Source organism: Mirounga angustirostris, unplaced genomic scaffold, assembly GCF_029215605.1.
Source record: "Mirounga angustirostris isolate CCGP_5_RB_7025 unplaced genomic scaffold, mMirAng1.0.hap1 SCAF_12, whole genome shotgun sequence".
In the NCBI taxonomy this organism is placed as follows: domain Eukaryota; kingdom Metazoa; phylum Chordata; class Mammalia; order Carnivora; family Phocidae; genus Mirounga; species Mirounga angustirostris.
In genome coordinates, this window is record NW_026991720.1 from 26,291,079 (window position 1) to 26,312,391 (window position 21,313).

At 36.3% G+C, this 21,313-nt stretch overlaps 1 long non-coding RNA gene and 1 pseudogene across 1 annotated transcript in view; one reads left to right on the forward strand and one right to left on the reverse strand.

Annotated features, from left to right (window-relative positions):
• Positions 1-5,546, reverse strand: part of LOC135362184 (uncharacterized) — a 76,610-nt gene extending 71,064 nt beyond the window's left edge. Inside the window, exon 1 of the long non-coding RNA XR_010406658.1 lies at positions 5,374-5,546. This is a non-coding gene — a long non-coding RNA (uncharacterized LOC135362184). The remainder of the gene's footprint in view (positions 1-5,373) is intronic.
• A 500-nt stretch (positions 5,547-6,046) lies between these two features.
• LOC123836115 (developmentally-regulated GTP-binding protein 1-like) lies at positions 6,047-7,420 on the forward strand (annotated as a pseudogene).
• The last annotated feature ends 13,893 nt before the right edge of the window (positions 7,421-21,313 follow it).

Here is a 21,313-nt window from a genome sequence, read left to right on the forward strand (position 1 = left end):
GATCTACACTCAGCCTATCTGGGAAACAAAAGCTTTAAATTCACTTTGTGGGGCTGAATGACTAAGATGAGCTTTCTGCATTAATCAGATTAAATAAGAAATGGCCAAATATCTATTATGTGCTGCATGGAGACAGACACTGACAATCAAAGCTAGAAAGTTTTAATGAGGAGACTTAATTAAAAACACACATCATCTTCAGAAATAGGAGTCCTTAATTCTGAGAAAAATCACCACCAAACTTAGCTCAGCTGTACTAATTAGCAGAGACTGGGAATTCAGAAAGCCATCCTGTTAGAAAAAGTTATGCTAAGGAGTGACTTTACAGAATCCTGCCCAGAGAGTGTATTGTTGGGGCTCTGATCCTATGACTGAGACTCTTGTAGATTTGAGCAGGAACAGGACTTTAAATGATACCCCAGAAGACCCCCTCATGAAGTATAGAGTTCTCATCTAAACATCCTGACATCCAGGAACCTGGAGGAGAGGAGGATTCACTACGTTCTTTGGTTAATTTTTTAATATCTCAATTTAACTGAAAGTATCGTCTTCAACTGAGCTGAATCTATCTCTTTGAGGTTTTCATTTATTGTTTAATTCTTGCTTTCTAAAATTATCCAGATGAAGTCTAACCCTACTTCTCCATACCTGTATCTGTTAGTCTTTTTTTTCTTTCCTAACACGACAGGATTCCCTGATGTTTCTACTATGCCTCATAACCCTCTTTCAGACCTTACCACCATCACCATCTTCCCTTCTGGAAGAAATGCAGTTGCAGTTCTTCTTAAACTGTTGATACCTCAAAGTCTAATCTGTTCAGTGTGTCATATAATAGGACTATGGCCTCCAGTGCTTTGGACTCTTGAATTTTGTAATTGCTACCTAATTTTGCATTAACACTTAGGCAGTTACAGAGCACTTTTGGCTGAACTTGTAATCAACTAAAACTCCTGTCTTTTTCTAAGAACAACTACTGAGCCAGGTTCATCCATATTTTGTATTTCATCAGTTGATTAATTTAAGTCCAAATTTGTTTCATCCTTATTGAACAAATGATCAATGTCCACTTTAAGAAAAATTAGAAAATACAGCAAGTAAGCAAAATGAGCAAGAATAAAAATTAAGTATAAATCATCCCTTTATTCCAAACATTTGAAGATAACCAGCATTTCCATTTTGGTAAATATTTTGTCAACCTCTTTTTCTATGCATACATATGCTGGCTGTTGGATATTTATGTGCATTTTTTGTGCACACATACAATATGTAATTATATATATTCTATGATCTTATGAACATTTTCCAAGCTGTAACTTTGTAAATGTCTTTAAATTTTTAAGATACATATTTATTCATCTATATTTTTGTGTGAAATGGCTTCATAATATTCCGGTTTTAGATATAACAACAATGTTCAAGGTACTATGGCCATGTAAGAAACCACTTCAAAATGTAGTGACTTAAAACAACAGTCTTTCTTTTGCTCTCAAATCTATGGTTTGGAAGAACTCAACAGACTTGTCTCTGCTCTACTTAGAATCAGCTGTAGTGGCTCAAAGGCTGGAGGCTGGTTTTATCTGAAATCTCAATCACTTACATGAATACTAGATTCTGACTTTCTATTAGAACCCCTACAGGTGACCTTGCCATGTAGTCTGGGATTCCTCACAACATGGAAACACAACAAACAGGGTTTTGAGGGAGAAAAATTCTAAGAGACAGAACCAGATGGAAAGTCATATTGCCTTTAAACATCACTTTCAGCATATTCTATTCAATGAGAAAGCCACAAAGTCCTCCCAGGTCCAGGGGGAGGACTCCAACTGCAAACAGGGGAGGGACAAGGTTAAGGAAAAGCATGTGGGACTGGAAATATTTTTATGATGATTTGGGGAAATTACTATGGCCATAATTCATTTAACCTACTTGATACTGTTTAAAATTTCCCCCATTATAAAAAATCCTGCAGAAATATTTCTCAAATATTCATTTGTGGGCATTTACATAATGATTTCCCTAGGGTATATTCTGAGAACAGTGATTACTGGGTCAAAGTGTACCCACATTTCTAAGGCTTTTGATAGATACTAGCAAATTGTCATTCAGAAACATGATGGCAATTTAGACCCTGAACACCAGTCTATGAATGGAAAAGTCTGTTCCTAACTCCAGCTTAAAAACTGGGTATTATCAGACTTCTTAGTATTAGCCAATATATTATTGTTATTTAAATTCAAATTTCTTCAATTACTAGTACATTTGAACATTTTATATGTCTACTGGTTATTTGTATTCTTAGAAATTGCTTTTTCTTGGCCTTTGATCATTTTTCTTTTGATCTCTCTCTTTGAAATGTTTTAGAGAATATTCTGTATTGAGGACATTAAACCTTGTCATATATATTGCAGTGCTTTTCCAACTTGTTTTTTTTTTTTGCCTTTTATACCCTATGTAAATTTCCTGTATTTTCCTGTATTCAAAAGAATATTCATTTCTTAATAATGGCTGGAGGCCTTCTTCAAGACATACATTACATAAAAATTAACCTATATTTTCTTCCAATACTTTTTTAAGATTTAATTTTTATAGAAACTCTTAAATAAATCTGAAATTTGGTGTATAGAAGAAATAGAAAATACATTTATTTTTTTTCTAAATAATTTTCTTGGAAATCATTTAATAATTCATTTTTTCTACTATTTGAGATGTCACCTTTATCACAAACCAAATACTTAAATATACTAGTTCCTGAGTTTTTGATTTTCTATATGCCTCCATTTATCTGTCTATTGCCACTTGTTTATCTATCAACCTATTCTTCTACCTCTTTCTCAATGTATTCTTATTAAACTATTATAGACACTGCTGCTTACTGGACAGGGTTATGTAAACTTTCTTGTTTCTTAAAGCCATTTATAAATCAGATAGAAGTTTTGGATTCTCTACCTAAAAAATATTTTCTCTACCTAGAAAAATTCTGTACCAATTCTGTACCAAAAATTCTGTAACAACTTCTGATTGAAATTGTTTTCAATCAATTTCCTACAATTATCCATCTCTGAGACCCATATAAGGGTTTCATCTTTGCACATATCTTATGAATTTAACTCCTGAGTATTTTATTATTAGACAGTTATTGTGAATGAGCTCTCTTTTCCATTTGATATTCTGTTATGCTGGTTTGTTTATAACATATAGGAAAGTTGTTGATTTTTTTTAAAAACAATTCTTTTTCTATCCGTCCACCTTTTTGAATTCTTTCAATTTCAAATTTAAATGTTTTCATTTTGAACGAATAAGTGTTGGGGATGAAAGCTGCAACATAAGGGATATAGTCAACGGTATTGTAATAGTGTTGCAAGGTGACAAATGGTAGCTACACTTCTGGTGAGCATAGCATAATGTACAGACTTGTCAAATCACTATGTTGTACACCTGAAACTAATGTAACATTGTGTGTCAACTATGCTTAAATAAAATAAAATAAAAATAAATGTTTTCATTTTAAATCCTTTGTGTGTTCTTCGCAGATAATCAAATCATCTGCACTAAATATAGCATTGCCTTCTCTTTTCCAGTATTTAAATATGATATATATCATGTTAGAATATTTAAAACATATGTCCTGGTTAGAATATCTAAAACAATGCCAAACAATAATGGAGATAATAACTACTTTTATTTTTATCATTTTTTCAGTCATAAGTTACTTTGAATGCAACTAGTCTTACCTGGTTACCTGTGCAAGATAAAAACTCTTTACTGTGTTCAGTTTCCTTCTGTTTTTCATAAGTTTTTGTTCTATTCCTAGTTTATTAGCCATAAATGTCTTTTTAAACTTTTTATTGAGATATAATTCACTTACCATAAAATTCACCCTTTTAAGGTGTACATTTAGTACGTTTTAGAATATTCACAAAATTATGCAACCATTACCCTTAACTAATTCCAGAACATGTCATCACTCCAATAGAAACTATTCATTAGTAATCACCCTCCATTGCCCACTTCCCCCAGGCCCTAGTAACAATTAATCTACTTTCTGTCTCTATGAATTTGTCTATTCTAGACATTTGATATACTTTCTTATCAAACTGAGCCCATTATTTCCAACTCTTAGAGATATTTCTGAATTCTGATTCTACTCCAGATTACATTAGCTATTAATTTAGCACTGCTAGATGAATGTTAATTAGTTTTATAAGTATGCCTCTGTGTTCTAAGCCATTACTAAATTTCAAACAGAATTGTGTCAATTATTTGTGCAACTGCTATGTAGGAATCTTCAGTTACATTTTTGTAACAACTAAAAGTTTGCTCATCTTTAGAATCATCTTGTCTGCATGTCTCTATTTTGCCCTCAAGCATGTCTTAAAAAACTGTTAAGTGATTAGTTAAGAACACGTTACATTGTTTCTGGTAACCCTTCAGCCAAACCCTTCCAAATCCTGAAATTAAGGGGGTTTTTTTGGCAAAATTTATTCTAAATCACCACATAGTAACTCCTACTAATCAATACACCCTTTTGTCTATGTGAATAAACTGTCCCTTTCATAACAAAATTCAAACTCTTCTCTAGTATTAACTACAAATTTAAAACCCCACAATTTTTAGAATAAAAACTTCTTTAAAAAACCCAAATTGTTAGTGTTTCCCTACTTTAAATTCTGTAACCTTTCCTTTTTCCAACATATCTCAAATCACATAATGTGGCAGTTGCTAAATCACCACTTTAGTGTCTGCTTTCTATACACTACAGCCTATAGGAGAAAGAGTGAAAGGGACAGCAGTATAATTCACATCACTCTGCCAAGTTGCTATTAATTATTTATAATAAATGATTCAATTTCTCATTTCTCTCCCCCAAACATTTGATTAATATAAATTATGAAAGATGAAGAGTCATGGACTCTGACAAGTACGGCATGGTGAAGAGCTCCCATGGAGCCCTTGGAGTCTTCAGGCCCAGTCCCCACAGAGCCCAGTGACCTACGTCAGGGGCAGGGCTAGACCTGGCCACCCATTCCACGAGGGGGTGGGAGGGATGGAGGCTACGTCCACCTGAGCTCCTCTCACCATCTAGTTACCCCCACTCCCACCCAACCCCCAGTGCTTTATCCAGTCATGCAGACAGAGCTGGCTTCCCATCAGGGTAGGGGTACAGCCACCCATCTGTTAGAATCAGCCTCTTTCCAATACCCTCATTTACAAAAGAGCTAGAGCTCCTCAACCCGTCAGAGCTCCGGCCTCCTGCAGATGTGTATACACACGTGTGTATACTGTAGAACTAAAACAAAAGTGGAGTCACATATATTAAGGACAAGATGAAGTTGGCCAGTACAGTCCCATTAAAGAAAAACAAAACAAACTTACCTAAGTTACAGAAATTTACAGATCTTCTCAAAAATCAGCGAAGGACGCCAGCCAATCCCCAAACACCAAGTCTGTTTTGTCATCTTGGGACTTCCTTGTTCCACTGATTGGGCTACCCTGATCCAAATAAGGAAGAAGACCACTAGGCAGTCAGCTGAAAAAGTCAAATATATTCTGCATTTGCCTTATTAAAACCCATTAGTCTGGGGGCGCCTGGGTGGCTCAGTCAGTTAAGCGACCAATTTTTGATTTTGCCTCAGCTCATGACCTCAGGGTCCTGGGATGGAGCCCACACTGCCTCCCTGCTCCTCCAGGAGTCTCTCTCTCTTTCTCTACCCCTCCCCCCACTCACGTGCTCTCTCGCTCTCTCAAATAAATACATTTTTTTTTTAAACCCCTTTAGTCTGTGAGCAACTGGGAACTCACAGCTCCCATAGCCTGAGTTTCCCAGTTTGCAGGTCAAAACCCTTGTAATAAACTCATCTTTCTGCTTTGTTTTATTCAGTGTGCAGAGTTCAGCAATACAAATCTGTGTGCACATAGGGGCCAGCACCAAGCTCCATAGTGAATGATGCATCCCCTTCCCCAATAAAGAAATGACAAAAAAACAAAAAACAATAAAAAAAAAATGGGGAGTTGGCTGGGGGGAGGGGGGAGGAGAATGCTCCACACCATGTGTCTCCGTGAGCGTCACAGGTGGAACTCTCACTAGAAGGAGAAAGTACCTCGTCTGTGCATTGCATTAGCACCTGATGGAACTGGCTAATCTGCATCAGGTGTGTGACAGGAAACGGTATAGAGACCACTGCACCCCCTGGGATTCGCCACCAGGAGTGGCACTTTAACCAAGATCACAGAGATTGAAGCTGAGATGGCTCAGACTCAAGAAAAACAAGGCCACTGCACACCACATAAGCCTGATTAAGGCTTGCCTTTCTAAGCTTTGCAGAGAACTCATTACTCCAGAAGGTGGTGGTAGTGGGCTAGGAGATTTTGATGTGGCCAAGCAGGTGATGTTCAAATACTGGGTTTGTGGATTTTCCATCTTTAGAGAAGTCAACACTGCTCAGTAACCTGGCAGTGGTGTATTTCAACATGACAGCCTGAGTTCACTACTCTCACCAGAGTTCCTGGTGTAATCAGATACAAAGGTGCCAAGACTCAGCTTCTGGATCTCCCAGTTATCAATGAAGGTGCCAAGAATGGAAAAAGTAAAGGAAGTCATTGCAGTGGCCTGAGTGTGTAACTTGATCCTGATTGTTCTGGATGTCCTGAAACCATTGGGACATGAGAAGATCATTGAAAACAAGCTGAAAGTCTTTAGCATTCACTTGAACAGCAAACCCCCTAACATTGGCTTTAAGAAGAAGGATAAGGGAGTCATCAATCTCACTGTCACTTGCCGTCAAAGTGAGCTGGAGGCTGAAATTGTGAAGAGCATTCCAGCTGAATATAAAATTAGTAATGCCGGCGTGGCTCTGCATAGTGATGCCACAGTAGATGACCTCATTGACATGGTGGAAGGAAACAGAATCTATATCCTTTGTGTCTATGTGTTAAATAAGATTGATCAGATCTCCACTGAAGAATTGGATATCATCTATAAGGTTCCTCCCTGTGCATCCATCTCTGCCTATCACTGCTGGAATTTTGGTGACCTATTGGTACTAACAAAACTAGTGAAGATTTCACCAAGCCCAAAGGCCAGGTGACAGATTACATACCTCCAGTGGTGCAGCCTTATCCCAGGATCACATGGAGGATTTCTACACGAATATTCACAAAAACCTTATCAAAGAATTAAATATCTTTCGGTCTGGGGGGCGGGGGTCTCTCTGTGAAACACAATTCTCAAACAGTGGGTTAAGACCATACATTAGAGAATGAGAATGTCATTCATTGTGAAAACTTGAAGCCTTCTTTCCCCAACTGCCAGGCCAACCATAACAGCCTTCCCCATGACCAAGCATTTTACCCCAGGTCTCTTCTGGCTTTGGCAGCCATGAGATCAAGAATCACAGGAGGAAGATGGAGGCACCCATACTGAAACTTCACTTGTCTTATCTTAGTGTCACCTTGTATACTGAACTGCTTAAAAACCTGGTAGAGGGGGGAAAGCCACACTGGGTAAGGATTTCACAAATATCTACCTGGGGATTCATAATTAAGGTGGTCATAGGGTCATAAACATTTTTAAAATCTTGTTCAGGGCATGTGTATGCAAATCTAAAATATGTAAACAAGGACACCTATACCTGAGGTGAGGCTAATGAATGTTTAATGAATTCATGAGTGACATAACCTTTCAGTGACTGTGCTCACTCTGAGTTTAATGCATATAGGATACATCAATAATTACTTATTTAAAGCTTTGCCTTTCATTATTTAGTTAGTGGGAAATAAAGACAAACCTAAATATGTTCTATTACTGAAGAAAGTGGCAAAATATTGTACTACCAAAAAAGAAAAAAATTTGTGAAAGCTCTTCTAAGACCTACTTTGTTGTTTTTAACTCTATTTACAGAAATATATTAAGATAAATATAAGCTTTATGGCAACCCAAATATTTCATGTTTGATTTATGAATGTGATGGATAGGAACTGTTACAAAACAGAAGGTAATCCTTAAAATATTCAATTCTAGAATGTGTGTCTGACCTTTTGTGCTTTGTGCCACATAATGAATTATTCATAAAGCATTGATAACAATGTGACATACAGTCTTAGACACACTGGATCAAATCACTGAACTGGGAGATGGAAGATTGTAAGTCTCATTTTGGCTGTCATTACCCGTGTGACCCTGGCCAATTCGTTCATTCATTCACTCAACATTTTAGAAAACTTCTGCCATCTGCTATGAACTCTACTATGCAACAGAGTATAGCAGTTAACAAAATATCCCTCACTTCATAGAGCTTACAGTCCAGTCATTTAACCTTTAGTCAAGACACATAATTTCTTTAGTCTCAAGTATTCTCATTATGAAATAAAAGAATTGGGTATTTACAATATCCTACCAAATGCTCCTGAACATTCATCAATAAAATATGTGCTTTCAGTCATGTTCTCTGTAATGATTGTAAGTTGTCCTGAGTTTTGTATACCATGTTGCAAGATCCCTACGTGACCGCTAGCAATTGTTCCTTGAGCCAGGTGGCATTGGTACTATATGATATGTCAAATGCTATCACAATACTCGCTGAACAATGCAGGTGTGCATCCCATAGTCATGAGCACTTTAAGTTCTATTCCATAACCCAGAGCATTCCAACCAGTGTGAATGGGCTATGGGGTTGTGGGCAGATAGCAATTCCCTCCAGTGTCGAGTGGTCTGATAAGGTACGGTAGGCTAGAGCATCTGGCTTGTGGTCTCCTAAAGCAAGCAGCCTTATCTGTTGCCTTTCATGTACTGTATACATATACCATTTTTTAGGTATGTCATGATGTAAAAGAAATTGAGAAGTATTACTCTAACCAACCAAGTTATAAAATCAAAAATGCAAATTACAATGAAGGTAAAGAATTAAAGAGCAGAAGAAATTTAGGAAAAGGTCACAGTCAGGGTCATGAAAACTAATATTATCTGTGTAAAATTGGAACCAACAGATATTAGACTATTTCAGAGAGTATAAAGCTATACATCAGGGCGCATGGGTGACTCAGCTGGTTAAGCATCCAACTCTTGATTTCAGCTCAGGTCATGAACTCAGGGTCATGAGATTGAGCCCTGCATAGGGCTCCACACTCAGCAGGGGAGTCTGCTTGAGATTCTCTCTCCCTCTCTCTGTGCCCCTCCCTCTCCTGCTATTAATTAATTAATTAATTAATTAATTTAAAAAATCTACACATGAGTATGACACTGAATCTAAAGTGAAGGAGTAAGTGGGCATCTTTTGTCAAAGTCTCAAAGACAGCTATAAATTCATTATTTCAGTTCATGAGGCAGTAACCCCTTCCCCTTTATGTAATACATTTATAAATATCATTCTCTAAAGGGGCTATAAATAGGCTCCATATTTGTAAAGTTAAATCACATATATTATCAGATCTAAAGTCGACTGATTATGTCCATGAAACCCTAAGGGGTAATTATTTTTAAAGCTTCCTTCTTCTCACTAAAATATCAGTAAATAAGTTAGTTAAAGCCCTGACTTATAGAATTCCTTTGATCCTATCACCCCTCAAATTCTTCAGCTCTATCTACCTCCCCATTCACAGCGCCACTCCTGAAATCTACCTTTCAAGTCTATCATCTGATCCATCTCCCATTGTTTTTAGAATGCCTCTGTCCTCCGCAAGACATTTTAAAGGATCCCCCTTGTCTATATAAATAATTCCCACAGAAGGAGGGAGATATAAGATACTATAATCTCAATTATTTAGGAGGGATTTGTATGTTTTTCAAGTGGATTTCTTTTCAAAGTAAGTAGCTGTGGTCAGCTGAATAATGTCGAAGTTCCTTGATATGGCAAACACAGTCTTTCTTTCTTTTTTTTTTTAAGATTTTATTTATTTATTTGCCAGAGATAGAGCGAGAGAGAGCACACAAGCAGGATGAGCAGCAGGCAGAGGGAGAAGGAGAAGCAGGTTCCCCGCTGAGCTGGGAGCCCGATGTGGGGCTTGATCCCAGGACCCTGGGATCATGACCTGAGCCGAAGGCAGACACTTAACTGACTGAGCCACCCAGGCGTCCCTAAACACGGTCTTTCTTGAGTATGGAGATTGTGGAGTGTATCTTATTCAAGCCAAGGTAAGGCCCAGCCTATATTAGGTACACAATAAATATTAAATTAAAGGGACATTTTTCTATAAGGTTTTTCATAATATTCTTTGAAGCTTTAGAAGTCAAAATATAATTGAGGATTCTTGTAGGATAATAGGATGTCAACCTTGAAAAAATGTTTTTGACTCCTTACAAAATTAACATTGTAGCCAAAGAAGGATTTGAAGTTGCAGTACCTATATTCAAAACTCCTGCTTCATTTCAGCAATGACTCTGAAGTAGGCAGTGTGCTAGATACTGAGAATTGAAAGAGAAAAAAAAAAAGGTTGCTAGAACCTTCAATTCAAAACATACCTGGATTTGATATTCATGAAGCCTACCCAAACTTTATTCAAAAACTCATGAAAATAGAGGGGGAAATAATGTTTTCAATATCATCAATTACAGAGATGAGTAAAAATCAATACCAGTATCTAGAAGGAAATGAATGAGAACTGGTAAATTTTCAAGTTTTAGTTAATGTTCTACCTTACCTTTGTTTCACAAAATAGACTTGGACTTCAGTAACATAAGCATATGCTTCAACATTCTAAGCCAAGTTATTTTAGACCTAAATTCTATACCTGGCTATAACAGAGAAGTCATCTCTAAAGGGAACTCCTGGCAATGCTAGCCTATACTACCTTTTTAAAAAGAAAATAAGGTAAAGAGAGCTTCTTGTTCCCAATATTGCCAGAAAAAAAAAAACAAGTGTTGAGATTTCTTCTGAATGCACCAACATGAGTCATATTCCAATTTCTGATTCAATCACTGGCCAAAAGAATTAAATGAGTTAATTGGCCAAACTTAGGTTATCTCTCCTTACCTTACTCAGAGAGAGAACAGTAAGGGCAGGCAGTCATCCACACCTAAACTCCATGGACTAAGAGTGGGTTCTTCCACATATAATCACATCACTGGCATAAGAAGAAAGAGACAAATGAGCTAAAAAATCAGGAACTGCTAAGTCCACTATAAAGTAAAGAGGGAGAAAAACTCCCTCTGCATTATTTCTCACTAAGAATATGAAGACTCTAGTAGCTGGTACTGTAGATAGGGAAAATCATGTCTTATCATTATGAAATCAGTTTGACTTCCCAGACTCTTCAGAAAGGCCTTGGAAGTCCTCAGGAACCCACAAAACACATCTAGAGAGCCACGGCTATAGAAATACTTCTGAAATTTTGATGTCTGCTAATCACTCGGAGATTCTGATAAAATACAGATTGTGATTTTGTTGGTCTAGGATAGGGTCTTAGAGTCTTCACTTCTAACAAGCTCCCAAACGATAGTAAGGCTGCTGGTCCATGGACCACTCTGAGTGGCAAAACTTAAAACAGTAAGGACGTAAACGGAAATCCAGAGGCAGGAAAGAATTTGTGATTGGTTTCCTCTGTTTTCTCCGCCGCCTCCTCTGCCCCTCACAATGTCAGTTTTGCTCTAAGACTGATTTCACCCTGATCATGGGAGGTCTGCAAGAGGTATTTGAGCTTTATATTTCCTCTTGTATGTCTAGCTGGGGAGAACACTTCCCACCTTAATTAACCAAAAGCTTGAGCTCATGTTCCCTGAACCTACTAAAGCAGTTCCTGTAGCTAGCAAAATGCCATCTGCTGATTGACTCAAAACTGGGATACATGAGTCATTCACTGTCATTACTATATATATATGTGTGTGTGTATATATATATATAGTCATAAACACATATATGTGTAGATGTGTATGTGTGTGTATAATATAATGAGTGGGATGAAGTTGCAAGGATGTTGGGCTTCCAAACTAAAGCAGAAAGTGAGAGTAGGAAACATAAATCCTATAGAGTAATGGGAAAGTGAAAACGTTCCACAATATCTAGTAGCTAGAGTTAACTAAAAAGGAAGATGAGGGGAAAGCCTGCTGGAGCCTGAGCCTGGAGCTTTAAAACAGGGACACGAAATTTTCTTACAAAGAGCTAAATAGTAAATATTTTAGGCTTTGAGGGTCTCTATCACATATTCTTCTTTTATTTTTGAGCAATCCTTTGAAAAAATGTAAAATCCTGCCAGCAGGAGTTACCAATCCTCCTTTATACGAAGCTATAGGTCCAGGGGCGCCTGCGTGGCTCAGTAGGTTAAGCGTCTGCCTTCAGCTCCGGTCATGATTTCAGGGTCCTGGGATCTAGCCCCGTGTCCAGCCCCACGTCCAGCCCCATGTCAGGCTCCCAGCTCAGCAGGGAGTCTGCTTGTCCCTCTCCCTTTGCCCTTTCCCCAGCTGGTGCTCACTCACTCTCACTCACTCTCCCCCTTAAATAAATAAATAAAATCTTAAAAAAAAAGAAAAGAAAAGAAAAGAAAAGAAGAAGAAGCTGTAGGCCTGGAAGAGGTGAGAGGATGGGGACATAGCCAAGTGAGCAGAGACACCTAGCCAGCTGTCCCTGGCCTGGAGGATGAATCCGCAGTAACCCCAACATCTCTGTCAAATCACTGCTAGCTTCCCACCCAATGTTCCCTCTCCCCTTCTTCCTTACTAAGATGTTCCTGATTTTTCTCAGCTAAAAAATATATCCAATTAAAAATACTTGCCTCCTCAGAATCCCGTGGAGATGAAGTTGTCACACACACATAATGGGGTCAAGAAGATAAACAGAAAATACTTAGTGGAATTTCCAGCAATTTTTGTACAAGTATAAGTATAGCTGGTATGCTCTATTGACCTTTTCACTTCCCTTTCCCCCTCAGGAGGCGTGGAAGCATAGAGCTCTCTGGAGTCTTTGAGGATGAAAATCACGTCCTAACAATGGGGAAGCAGAAGGTTGGAAAAAGCTTGGACATCTATGATTTCACAGATAGCCTGTGTCCAGAATTTCTCTTATGTGAGAAAAATTAATCTCTTTTTGATGAAATCATTGTAGTTGGCATGCTCCATTGGCCTTTGCTCTAGGGATTCTGTCAAAAGGCCCGAAGCAATAATAACTGATACCTCCTTGTTGGGTGGTGGGTGGGTTGAAATGTTGTTAGGAGGCACAACAGGATCTGGTCTGAAGCAAAGATCCAGGTAAAAGCAATGGCAATTTTCTGAATCCTCTAAAGGGAAGAGAGAGATAAAAGGAGAGGAAAGGGGATGGGCTGACAGGTAGGGGAAGGGAGGAGAAGAGAGAAAAATATAAAAATGCAATCAAATAATTCAGCAGACAAAACAGAACGCTCATGAGGAAAGCCAGCTGTGAAAATAAAAATCAGATCATGAATTTACTATATAAGTTATTAGAAAGATCAGATAATAACTTTAAAAATAACAACACTTAGCTATTCACAGACATAAATGAAAACATATTACCCCTTAAATGCAGATACATCTTCTGAAATGAAAAGAAGCAGAAATGACACAGAGGTTACAAATGACACATATAGTATGATGTCACATAAAAACTGTGGAAACACAAAACATAATATATTCATTGTGAATAAGTACATGTAAAGTAATGGTATGAATTATGCATAGGATTGATAAACAACAAATTCAAGTGAGTTACTATTTCTGGGAGCAGAGGAGGAAGGAAAATGTGATTGACAAATGGTCTGTAGGACGTTTCAGTAGTATATAATGTATTTTTTTATATTCTAAATTTTAAGTCAAAAATAGAGGAATGTTAGAGTTGATAGAGCTGGCTCATGCATACTTGGGAATAAATTATGTGTTCTATATATTTAAAATATATAGTAAGATGCTATTATTGTGGATATATGTCATTATACATTCACCCAAAACTACAAAGTGTACACCACCAAGAATGAACCATAATGTAAATAAATTATGGACTTTGGGTGATGACGTGTAGGCCCATCAGTTGCAACAATGTACCATTCTGGAAGGGGAATGTTAATAATGGAGCCTTATGCATGTGTGAGGGCAAAGGTAAATGGAAAATCTTTGTATCTTCCTCTCAATTTTGCCATGTACCTAAAATGGCTCTCAAGAAAATAAAGTCTTTAAATATATAAATATATATGATATTTAATTTCTTAATATTTTTTGTATGGGCAAAACAAATTTTTATTACTATTATTACACACAGTTTTCTATGAAGGATAGGAGAACAGATTTGAGGTTGTATTTTTTTTTTTAAAGATTTATTTATTTGAGAGAGAATGAGAGAGCACATGAGAGGGGGGAGGGTCAGAGGGAGAAGCAGACTCCCTGCTGAGCAGGGAGCCCGATGCGGGACTCGATCCAGGGACTCCAGGATCATGACCCAAGCCGAAGGCAGTCGCCCAACCAACTGAGCCACCCAGGTGCCCGAGGTTGTATTTTAATGACATGGCATTTTGTTATTATTTGTTAGATTTTCTTTTCTTCAGGTTATGAGGAAAGGGCATAAGGAGCAGCAGTGATTACTAATAAAATGTCTGTTTCAACTCCTGAAAGGTTCTTTTTTTTCTTTTTTCTTTTAACTCCAGTATAGCTAAAGTGTTACATTAGTTTCAGGTGTACAGTCTAGTGATTCAACAATTCTACATTTACTAGTGCTCATCAAGATAAATGTACTCTTAATAAATATATATAATATTTTTAAATAAAATATATTCCAGATTAAAAACAAATAAAAGACAATATATTGCTTTATCACAATATTTACATCAGAAAAAATACAATTAAAAGACATTTTTAACAAGAAAGAAGAAATAATTAGACGAAGAACAAGTTAAATGAGCCACAAAGAAGAAAACAAAAATCCAGAATCCATTTGCTAAGAGCAACTGATTCAGTTTTTACAATAAGTCAAAGGTATAAAGAAAAGTTTTAAAAAAAGAAGTTGGGAGGATGTGGGCAGTGGGAACTAGGACTGATCCAGATTTTCAAAAGTCTTAAGAAACACTAATTTGAGGGGGCACCTGGGTGGCTCAGTCGGTTGAGCATCCGACTCTTGGTTTCAGCTCAGATCATGATCTCAGGGTCCTGGGATGGGGCCCTGTGTTGGACTTCCCACTCGGCAGGGAGTCTGTCTCCCTCTCTCTCTGCCCCTCCCCCTCATGCTCTCTCTCTCTCTCTCTCAAATAAATAAATAAATAAATCTTAAAAAAAAAAGAAAACACTAATTTGACACATTAATGTTAACTGAAGCAAATCAACAGTAAAAAGACATTTTAAAAAGTCAGGGAAATTTAAATATGGATGGCATATTACATAACACCATATTTAGGTGTGAAAATAGCATTAATACATATTAAGAAAATGCTCATATTTTTTAACAATTAATGCATACTGAGGTATGCATGGGGTAAATTAGGTCTAGGATTTGCTTTAAAATGTGAGTATTGGCAACAATAACAAAAGGGATTGATAAGGAAAATGCAAAAAAACCTTGCTAATTGTTTAATTTGAGTGCTGGATATGGAAGAGTTAGTTTGCTATTTTCAATACCTTTTTGTATTATTTTTAATTTGCTAATGAGTTTGCTTAAATTTTTTTCAAATTTATATATTTATATATTTTATATATATATGTTGGTATATATATATATTCCATAGTTCAAAAAAATTTAATTGAAGTACAATTAACACACAGTGTTATATTAGTTTCAGGTATACAACATATTGATTCAATAATCCTATACATTACACAGTGCTCACCATGGTAAGTGTAGCCATCACCTGTCACCACACAATGTTACTACAATATTACTGACTACATTTTCTATGCTGTACCTTTCATCTCTGTGACTTATTTAGTCCACTACTAGAAGTTTGTACCTCTTAATCCTCTTTATCTATTATCACCCATCCTCCACCCAGCTCCTCTGGCAACCACCAGTTTATTCTCAGCATTGAAGAGTGTTTATTTAGTTGGTTTATTTCTTTGTGTCTTTGTTTGTTTTGTTTTTTAGATTTTCATATGAGTTCCACATTTTCGTATTTTAAATTTTAAATAAAATATCTCTTAGTATAAGTTTTTGGGTTAAATCCATGCTATAAAAATATCTTTTTGTTTTTAAGATTTGTTTATTTATTTTAGAGAGAGAGAAAGAGCACAAGCAAGAGGGGCAGAGGGAGAGGGGGGAGAGAATCTCCAGCGGACGCCACACTGAGCGCAGAGTCTGACATGGGGCTTGATCTCAAACCCTGAGATCATGACCTGAGCTGAAATCGAGAGTTGGTTGCTTAACCAACTAAGCCATCCAGGTACCCTTCTAGCCCATCTTTTTAACTGTTTTATATATATCAGATTTTATTTACCATTTCTTTACCAGTGAAAATTTTAGTAAAATTGCTAGTTTTTGTGCTATGCTGCAATAAATACCTAATTATGCAGATGCAGTGTTTTGTTAATATAGATATATATTTTCTAAAATATTATATTATATATAATATAAAATAATATATTTTCTAAAATATTAATAGATGATATAATAAAGTATTTTTGATTTTTAGCTAAAAAGAGTAAATATCTAAGAATAACTGCAAAACCTATATAATTAAAATTACAAAATTTTACTGAATATTTAAAACAAATCTTGAGCAAATGAAAAGCATTTCATGTTCCTAGCTACAAAAATAGATTATTATAAAGATGCTTGTTCTTTCTACAGTAATGCCACTCTTACAAATATCCTAAAGGATTCTTTATCAAATTTAACAAAAATGATAGCAATTTTTCTGAGAGAATAATATAATGGAAAAATATAATAAAGTAATATAAATGGAAGAAAATAACAAAGATAATTTTGAAAACCACATCAAATAGTGACAATCTTAAACTTCCAGATATTATTTCAGATTATAAACAAACTGTGAGGGGCATACATATAGAGAAAGTCTAATGGAACAGGTGGTAAGTACAGAAACAGACTTATTCAGTGTTTTTTTTTTAAGTGGCATTTCTAATTCTCAGTATAACATCGGATGATTAAACAACTTTTTGTAACAGCTGGTCAAATTGTTAAGAAAATGATCAAGTTAAATTCATTTCTTATACTATTTAGAGAAACAAATTCCAGAGATTTTCCAGTTAATTAAAAATACCCCCCCCATCCAGACATTTTAAACAAAGAAAGTTTAATACAGAAAATTGATTTTTCCTATAATGGTATTGGTGAAAAACCAAAAAGGTAATGCAAAATGTAGCAACAGCAGGAAGCTGTTATGACTCCCCCGTGATTAAGGGACAAAGGAATAGTGGCAGTGTAACCAAGGCCCAGATCAAAAATAAAGGAGAAAAATACCAAGAAAAGATTGCTGTGTTCACGAAAATAGCAACTTAAAACTTTCCTATGATATGGCAAAAATTATAAAAGTAAATTTAAGGGGCTAATAAAATGGGAAAATATGTATAACACAAAATCTTCCATACTTTAAAGATTATTTGCAAAAGAAGAAATGTAAATATAAACAAACTTTTTTCAATGTTCAGCTTCATATACTAGACAAAAAACAATGCAAATTAAACCAAAGAGAAGGCTGTAGTAGCTCAACAAATATTAGGCTGAATTAAAATCAATAAGCAAAAAAAAAAAAAAAATGTATGCCATATGCTATTTTTGCAATAGTAGGTGTACTATAATTTTTAAGGTTATAATATATTTAATTCTAGCAGAATATTGAAAAGGGAAAACTCCAAGCCAACTTTGTAAATATTAATTCTAAGCATTTGTAAAAATAGTAGCTAATGTATAGGGTAGATATTTGTTGTGCAAGCATACGAATGGGCTAGGTGAATATCATTAATAAAGAAAAGAAAATCTCAAATAAACTTACAATTCTATGCTTGCTTTAATTGTCTTTAAAGAGTTTTCAGCCTAGTTGGCATTCCTGCCACATAAATGTGCTAAATCTATGCCTGTTGCGAAAGGCAAAATATGTTTGTATGTGTTTAAAATACACTACCAAATCAGAATTCTTGGTTGTAAACAAAAGAATCTAGTTCTGGCCCTGGCCGACTATTCCAGAGGAGGAATTTATAAAAGGATTTAGAGAAACCCCCAAGAATCAGCTGGTATGCAAATAAGCAAGCTTGGAAAATAAGTAAAGGCCATGGGAGGTCAAGGAGCCCTGCAATTAGACGCTTGCTGACTTCCTGCTGCTCACTGTGGCAATGACTGAACATTCACTGCCACACCATTGGCCTCAAAGTACTGGACATTGACATAAAAATAAACACTAACAAGTGTCCCTGTCTTTACCTCATAACTTTGAATGGGTTCAGAGCAAGTATTCCCAAAATGTGCCACATTGGCATGTGGACTACTTTGAGCTGAAGTCAACTGAGACCCTGTAGGCTCGAGAGAAACTTTTGCTCCTCCTTTAACTACATAGAAAAATCTAAACTTAGCGTCTTTCCCAGAATTGATTATTACTAGAGATAAATTTTACCTGAGTGGCCCATCTGTATGGCTGAGCAAACACCTAATTACCAAATATTGTTCTTCTTAGTGCCCTGTGAATTGCCCTCCTCCCCTTTGAAGCCCCGGCTCCCATCCCATTCCTTAACTCAGGATGGCACATGTACCTCATTTTACCTTTCTGTCTTTGAACCTCTCATATATATGGGGTTCCTGTATATACAAAATTAACTTTGATTTTCTCCTGTTTATCTGTCTCCTGTCAACTTAATCCTCAGACCAGCTGAAAGAATCTTTGAAGGGTAGTACAAGAAAATTTCTCCTCCCAGCAACGTCAAAGTTGAGTATCTAAAGCTAGAGCATCTCTATAGCTGAATTAGATCTGAAGTAGGTTTAACTGCCAGAAAGCCAGGAGCTATATACCCCACTTTAACTTCCATAGAAACTAAAGAATAAATAAAACCTTTCTTTCTGCCTAGTTTGTGATCCTCCCAAATCAAAAGGTGTTTGAATGTTGGGTAGCCAAATTTGAAAAAGATCCAATAAAGTTTATACTTTTGACTTCCCAATATACCCAATATATGTTTACACTCTCCTAGCCAGCATCATATCTGTTCATCTATTTCTAAATTCAGATTTTGGGGGTGATGCTTAGACTTCTTTAGTACTTTTAAGATGGTAAGATTAGGATGCCTTCAGGGTAGTGATCATATCTTCATTCCTATGATCTGGTGGTTTTACTTTGGAGGGTTATAGTAGTCTTTCTTTAGTTTCTACCATTGGGTCAAGTACCATGAGGTTCCCCAGGGAACCAGTTGGGTTTTGTTCATACTCCTCTCTGTTCCTACTGTGTATCAATATCCTATTTTCTATTAAATAGCCTAGGTCAACACTTCATGTTTTTCCTATATGCACATTGGTACTAGTAAGTCTATTTGTTTTGGGTGTTTTGTTTTATTCCAAAATAAATATCTATTCTCATGAGAATGAGAGAAGTTGTCCAATGTAATTAGCCTCACTAGGTAGCTGGTTGCACCACTAAAATATGGGGTTCTTTAAGAGCCCATACAGTATCCTGAGCTGCCACAATTTTAGCACCATTGGATCTATTGGACCATAAGGGCTAAGAAGTAAAACTGCTTACACAGTACCCTTCTCTTGGTCTTGGTCCCGCTAAAAGTAAGTCATCTTTCAAATCACCTGTTAGATAATTTGGGTAAGTACACACAAAAATATGGTAAACTAAAGCCCTCTTAACCCATCTCCACTTAACTTTTACCTATTTGCAGAATTAACAAATGCTTTTATATACACATACACTTTTATGTCTACTAATTGAGCTGTTATATGCTTGCCAAAATTCCATTGTATTTATTCTGATAAATACAATGTGTATTTGTGTATATTTTGCTTCTAAAATTGCTTGTTAATTAACTATTATGTAAACTAGTGAAATATGAATGTGAAAAAAAGTTGATTCTTTAAAAACTAAGTTAAATGTATGGAAATATTTAATAAAATTAAATTCTTAAAAATTATGATCAGTTAAGTGTGAGATAATAATAAAAACTATGTCTGTAAAGATCTCTGCACTTACATTGTTTTGCAAGTGTTTCTAAGTTCTCACCCAGTTTAGAAAAGCTTAAATGTGGTTATAAAAAAAAGAAAATACTCTTAGTAATCTGAGCAAGGAAAAACAAAGCCTATTTTTTTTGCACAAAGAAAGCCTTTGTTCTACCTCAAAATATTGATAAATGCACATTTTTATATTTATTTATTGAATTTTTGCCTTTTTGAATTACACAAAGCATCAAAATAGCAAATAGTCTAACAAGCATTGTGTGTCTTTCTTAAAGTAAGTGATATATGATGAAGCAACTTGTCCCTTGGAGCAGACAGCCACCCTACTCACTGATCCCCCAAAAGCTCTAATGAGGTTGCAGGAAATTGTATTTCCATGGATTTCCTACCCTTCGTTCGGTACATACTTGTCCTACGTGGGCATTGAAGGCACAAACAAATTCTGGCTTTCTAGGTCTTGTCAGCTTAGTGCCACCAGTGGGCCAGTGATAACCTATGGCATGATAAGATAATCAAGGCTCTATTTGGCATAAATCCTTGAGACAAGGCTATGAATTTGTATTACTATCCCTGCTCAGTGTAATCAAACGTCTGGAGTTTTCGGCTATGTTGGGCAAGACAAAACATCATTTTTAAGGTTATTATCTGCTTACCATTCACCGGAGGTAGAAATAAAATCTTCAGTGAGAAAACCATAATTTGACCAACAGTTGACTACATTTATGGTAATCTATTAATATTCTCCAAAATGCATCCATCTTCTGCCCCTGACAAGCCAGATGGTTAAATAAGGATGTGCTAAGAATCACCAAAACTACAACTTAAAAGTATGAATATTACTTTTGATCTATTGTTTTCGTAAAGAAAAAAAAAGCTCTAGAATCTTCCCTTGCTCCACACTGTCCCTTTCTTCTTGAGTCAGGGGACCAATGTGAGGAGTTTGTCAGTTTTTGAATGTGCCTGATATTGCCCTTCCAGATTCACTTTCCATCCTTTTCTATCCTGATCTCTACCCAGGAGGCTGACCTGTATGGATTACATCATGAAATTCTGAGTCCTCTGATGTCTGGGTAGCTTTAGCTAATGATTCTTTGCAAAGGAGTGAAGTCAGAGTATTTCTTTCCCTGGTACCCAGTCTGTGAGTTCAAGGCATGCTAGCTACATCCCTTGACAGAAAGTTGCTGTTCTTAAGCATTCTTGTCTAAACTCCCATCTTACCTTCAGTTTCTGGGAATCCCTCCTTCCCCTTATCTCTTTGGGCCTAGGGATGGTAAAAACTG